Below are 6,595 nucleotides of genomic sequence, written 5' to 3' on the forward strand. Positions count from 1 at the left end.
GCAGAGAGAGCGAGAGGTTAAAGATGTCTGTGAAAACCCCCGCTAGCTGGTGTGCTCATGGTTTAAGTACACGTCCAGGGATGCCATCTGGGCCCATTGCTTTTCGGATGTTCAAGCGACGGAAAGATTTCATTACGTCCGCTACAGAAACAGAGAGTGTGTTGCCGGTTTCGGTATCAGCCGTGGGAGCACGCAGTGTGCGCGTGCTGTCCTGGGTTTTAAAGCGGGCGTAAAACGAGTTGAGCTTGTCCGGGAGAGACGCAGCAATGCTTGCTGTGGCGGGTTTGTTACTTTTAAAGTCTGTGATATAATTAAGACCCTGCCACATGCTCCTTGGCGTTATTGGTGTTAAAATTGACCCTCTACCTTGTCTCTGTATTGACGTTTGGCTTCTTTGATAGTTTTTCTGAGGTTGTAATTTGCTTGTTTTTGTTCCACAGCATTCCTGGATTTATATATAAGTTCGCACTGATAGGGCTGTTCGAACTTCCGCCATTGATCCAGTGGTTTTGGTTGGGGGTAGATAGCGGACAGTTGTTTGTTAGAGACCACGTCTTCTATACATTTTCTGATGAAGCAGTGTAACTGTGTCTGAGTACACTTAAATGTCATCATCAGGGGAAGCTGCCCGGGAACATCTTCCAGGTGCACGTGATCAAAACAGTCTTGAAGTATGGAAACCGATTGGTCTGACCAGCTCTGAAACGTCCTGAGGGCGGGGTGGTTCCCGTTTCAATTTCTGCCTGTAAGCAGGCAAGAGCAGAACAGAAGAGTGATCTGATTTGCCAAAGGGTGGCGGGGGGAGGGGTTTTGTAGGAGCATCCAGGAACGGAGGAGAGTAGCATGGGTCCAGAATGCGATCACTACACGTGTTTGTGGTGATATGTTGAAAGTATTTTGGAGTAATTTTCCTGACATTGGCGTTGTTAAAGTGCCCTGTAACAATTAACACTGCAAACGGGTGTGTGGTTTCCTGCTCGCTTATGCTCCCATACAGTTCCCTGAGTGCCTGCTTGAGGGGGGATTTAGACAGCCGTAATTATAACTGCTGTGAACTCCCATGGTAGCCAGTATGGTCGACACCGAAGCATAAGGTATTCCAGATCAGGAGAACAAAATAATCTTAACTGGGTGTATGTTCCTCTCATCACACCATAAGTTGTTAATAGAGACAAACACCTCCTCCTTTGCTTTTCCCTGTGAGTTCTTTGGTTCGATCCATGCGATGCACTGAGAACCCGGAAAGTTCAGCAGCAGCTGTGTCTGGTACCTCCGCAGATAGCCAGGTTTCTGTAAGGCAGATAATGCAGCAGTTTCTGGTTTCCCGTTGGAAGGAAATGCATTTGGAGCCCATGCAATTGGAGCCCGTAGCTCGCAAAGTTTGTTGTCCAGTGACTGAACGTTAGCCAGCAGAATGGTAGGGAGCAGAGGTCGAAATCCATGGCGTCTTAGTCTGACGAGGACGCCGCTCTCCTTCTTCTTTTCCGGCTGCGTTTTCCATCGTCGCTAATGCGTTAGTGTGACCCCAGACTAAGGGCTTTGTTGCTGTGTTTATAAACACAGCTCGCATTTCAGCCTGCCTGTCAGACATTTCACACTGGATAAAAGATCATCATCTTCAGCTTAACCTCACGAAAACGGAAATGCTTGAAGTTTCTGCCAACACCGACTCTTCACCATAACTTTTCAATCCAGAGGGGATGGAGGCAACCATCACTGCATCCAAAATGGTAAAAAGCCTTGGAGTAACGATTGATGACCAACTGAACTTCTCTGACCACATTTCTAGAACTGCTCGATCTTGCAGATTCGCACTCTATAACATCAGAAAGGTTCGACCCTTCCTATCTGAACATACAGCTCAACTCATTGTTCAAGCTCTTGTTCTCTCCAAACTGGACTATTGCAACTCTCTGCTAGCCGGGCTACCAGCTAATTCTATCAAACCTCTTCAGCTGCTTCAGAACGCAGCAGCACGAGTGGTCTTTGATGAACCCAAAAGAGCACGTCACTCTGCTACTCACCCGTTTGCACTGGCTGCCAGTTGCTGCTCGCATCAAATTCAAAGCTCTGATGTTTGCTTACAAAGCGACCTCTGGCTTTGCTCCTTCGTATCTGCTCTCACTTCTGCAGATGTATATGCCCTCCAGAAACTTGCGTTCTGTGAATGAGCGTCGCCTCGTTGTTCCATCCCGAAGAGGGAAGAAATCACTTTCCCGAACTCTCACATTCAATCTGCCCAGTTGGTGGAATGAACTCCCTAACTACATCAGAACAGCAGAGTCACTTGCTGTCTTCAAGAAACGACTAAAAACACAACTGTTTAGTCTCCACTTTCCTTCCTAATCTGCAACTGCCTCTCTGGCTATACCACTAAACTGTACTCTCTCTCTCTCTCTCTCTCTCTCTCTCTCTCTCTCTCTCTCTCATCTCTCTCTCCTCTCATCTTCTCTCATCTCTCTCTCTCTTCTCTCTCTCTCCTCGCTCTCCTCCTCGCCTCTCTCTTTCCTCTCTTCTCTCTCTCTCTCTCTCTCTCCTCTGTCTCTCTCAAAAAAAATAAATAAAATTTTACTAATGCTTAGCTTCTTTGACTTTACACCACCTGAAACTTGTCTATAGCACTTGTTCACTGCTGCTCTTATAGTTGTGTAAATTGCTTCCTTGTCCTCATTTGTAAGTCGCTTTGGATAAAAGCGTCTGCTAAATTGACTCAATGTAATGTAAATAAACAGAGCGTCGTATTTTTAAAGAACTCAAAGTCCGGTCTTCGATGTGCAATGAGGGTGCCAATTTCCGAAGTGTACATAATACAATTGTCCATGAGCAGTGGGTATGTACAGTCAAATAAGTGAATCAGTGCAATGAATATGTGCTAATTTGAATGTGCCAATTTTAAATGATGATGAGTGCAGTGATTGTGAGGAGTATAAGTTAGAGGAGAGTGGGGGGTGTATTGGGGGTGTATTTGGGGGGGGGGGTCAGAAGATTCAGTGAGGGGCAGTTTTCACCATCCACTGCAGTGCCTTACGTTCAGCAACAGAGCAGCTTCCATACCAGACTGGCGCAGTTGGTCAGGATGCTTTCTATTGTGCAGCGGTAGAAGGTCCACCAAGACAGCTGATGAAAGGCTGTTTTTGTAGTTGCTGATGGCCTGGGATGCCCCTGCCACGTGCGCCAAGGATCAGAGTTGAAAAAGTGCTCCTCTAGCTTTAGCTTGGTAACAGTGCTTGGTCTTTTTGATGCGCCTCTTCAGATTAGCCCTGGAAGTGCTGTGCATCCCCTGATCTGAAGGCAGTTTTGTGTGCCTTCAGCAGGAGGCGCACCTCCTTGTTCATCCATGGCTTCTGATTTGGCTATGTAGTCATCTGTTTCGGGGTGTGTAACACTGTGATCTGATTGACCCAAGTGAGGGAGAGGGGGGTCACAGCGTACGCTTTCAGCCATGTTTGTGTAAACATGGTCCAAGGTTTTGTTTCCCCATGTGTGGCAGAAAATGTTTTGATGGAATTTGGGGAGCACTGTCATTAATTTTGAGTGATTAAAATCCCACGCAACAATAAAAGCAGCCTCCGGGTGAGCAGTCTATTGTTTGCTGATGGCTGCATGAAGTTCATTCATAGCAAGCTTGGCATCAGCATCAGGAGGAATATAGGCAGCAGCTACAGTGGTGATGTGAACTCCCTTGGTAGGTAAAACGGTCTACATTTAACCATTAGAAATTCCAGGTTAGCAGAGCAATGTCTCCCAATGACGACAGTTTTGTGCACCAAGCTTTGTTAATATAAATGCATAATCCTCCACCTCTGGTCTTACTGGAGTCATCCGCCGTTCTGTCTGCTCGGAATGTGTGGTGCTCAGTTAAGATACAGCATTGTCTGGTATCCCGCTGTTTTTAGCCATGTTTCTGTGAAATCATGACATTACAGTTCCATAATCTTTTGCTGTGGTTTATGCCCAGTCGAATCTCATCCATTTTGTTCACCAGTGACCGTACGTTGGCGAGAAAGATGCTGGGTAAAAAGAGCTGGTGTGGTGTTAGCTTTAACTTAGCTCTTAGCCCGCCTTCCGCCCGGCCGGGCTGGGCGCTCAGATTTGAGTGTTCTGGTGATCTCAGGGATGAGTCGGAGATTGCATATAAAACTGTCCCGGAATGCACAAACAATATCCAAGATCACCTGTCGGGTGTACGATGTAAAGGCACTACTGTTCTGCACGAAAGAACCCGAAATGAGCAGGAATAATATGAAGAACTGCAGAAACTGGAGAGACGCTCAGCCTCGCGATGTGTACATGCCACCATCTTGCCTCAGCACAGCAATGATTGCAATAGAAATGATCTACAGCTGAGAGGGGAGAAAGCCCCAAAATTAAAGATAACTAATGAAATCAGACCTGGCCCATGACACATACATTGTTTACCCAGAATGTTTACATGGTCATAATACAGCAAGTTATACAACAAGCATTTAGTTTGGGCTAGCTTTTGCAGTGCCCTTGGTGGGTAAACATTACCCAGTGGAGGAGTGTTCTTTGTCTCTCTAGGTGTGAATTATTCATGACCATTGTCACTCCCACGCATACAGCTGATCTCACCCAAAATATACTTTACAAAATGTAAATCATTGTAATGTTTTCTTTGAATGAGAGAACAGAATAATTTTCACATAATTGTGAAGTAAATATTCTAGCCTACAAGACTAATTACTCAAAAGTCTTATTCAGGCCCATTGAGTGTATTTTTATGGACCTTATTTCAGCTACATTTTTTTCTCCAAAACCTAACAATCACGCATAATATAGTTTGTGCTGAATACAAAAAAAGAAACGGCCAATACCATGTTATAAATAGCTGAAATAAGCACAAATGTCAGGACATGTCAAAACATCTTAGGGTCCCCAAAATGACACCATACCCCAGAGGGATTATTGTCTGTTGTTATTTCATTTACAATAAGTGGGACCAGCAGGAGTCTTTAAAGGGCACCTATGGTGAAAAATCTACTTTACAAGCTGTTTGGACAGAAATGTGTGTAAGTATAGTGCATAAACTGTCATACTGGGGTGAAATAAACACACCCAGTCCTTTTTTTTTCAAATTTCACAACTTAAACAGTGGACCAATTGGAGCGGTTTTTAGATCGACCGCGACTTTACGTAGGAGTGCAGTCCCCCCGCCCACCAATATTGATTGACAGCTGCGTGCATTAACATGTCCGGTAGTCACGTGTATAGTCATATCAAGACAGGACGATCGCAAAGCAACTGGGAATAAAAGGTCTGTTCAGTTCGCTAGGTTCATCGATCATCATCAAACGTGATCAAGAGTGAGTTTTACAAGTTTAAAATATTTTAAAACAGTGCATGTGTGTAATGAATTACAGCGATTTACTTCAGATTCACTTAATCAGCACAGCTGCATGTCAGAACAATTATAAAGGAAGATGCTTCAATCACGGTTTGTGGACGTTAAATCAGGTTTGTTTTGTATATTAACATAACAGATATCCATACAGCAGTGGAGATTACCAGTATCATGTTACATATGCGTGCAAAACGAGTGAAAAGCTTAACTCTCTGTCTCTCTCTCTCTTTGTGTTTGTGTGTGTGTGTGTGTGTGTGTGTGTGTGTGTGTGTGTGTGTGTGTGTGTGTGTGTGTGTCTGCGCTATGTGTGTGTGTCCTCGCTGCGTGTGTGCGTGAACTTTGTAATGACATTGTGTGTGACTCATTGTTGCAACTCCACAAAAAATGCATCAAATACTGATTGTTAAAGTTCTTACTGTAGTATTTCTCACACACATTACGTGAGATCTGCTTCCTGAGGCAGCCGAGGGCGGCGATTGCTGACAGGCACGTGGGAACGGTGGGCGGGGAGGACTAGCCTTAAAGGCCCAGTACAAAAAAACAGCAACAACTTTTTTTCAGCTATAAAATAGATATATAATACAGCTATAATAAATAGTCTGATAGGTGTTTTGAGCTGAAACTTGACAGACACATTCTGGGGACACAAAAGACTTATATTAATATGAAAAAAGGGGTGACCTATGTGCCCTTTAAGGCCAAAACGTGAATTTTCACTTACTAGTTAAACAGATCGTAGCATCCTGAAGATTTTGTAAAGAAAAAGTTTAGGATGCTCCCATAAACATACCAGTTATTAGCAAAGAGTAGCTTCTGTTTTTCACACTGTATTAATATCCATTCATTCTGAGCAAAAAGTGTACTAAAAAGTGTCATTCGTGATTCATTCAAACTGCTGCATTCATTTTCAAATGCCTCTTCTTATAAGGGTCACATGTAATCTATGGAGCACTACACTGTATACCGCTATAACAGAAAGATTGATGCATGCTAGTGCATATCTAGTTTATATATTTTCATATTCAGCTTGCCTAATAAATACAGGACTATGAAATAGTCCAACGGAAGGATTTATTTTAAACACTCAACTGTAGTTATGAAGTGAGTTTTGAGTAAACATAATATATGTTGTCATTTCATATGCTGTCATAGTGCCATAGTTTGTTGAAAAGCGATGCAGACAGCTGTCGTTATCACAGAACAATTATTTCAATGTCATTATTGACTGATTAA

The 6,595-nt window shown here is 43.6% G+C and overlaps 1 protein-coding gene across 1 annotated transcript in view; it reads right to left on the bottom strand.

Moving 5' to 3' along the window:
- The window catches only part of gucy1a2 (guanylate cyclase 1, soluble, alpha 2), a 166,906-nt gene that overhangs the window by 29,968 nt on the left and 130,343 nt on the right, over positions 1-6,595 (bottom strand).

Source organism: Danio aesculapii, chromosome 15, assembly GCF_903798145.1.
Source record: "Danio aesculapii chromosome 15, fDanAes4.1, whole genome shotgun sequence".
NCBI classification, from domain to species: domain Eukaryota; kingdom Metazoa; phylum Chordata; class Actinopteri; order Cypriniformes; family Danionidae; genus Danio; species Danio aesculapii.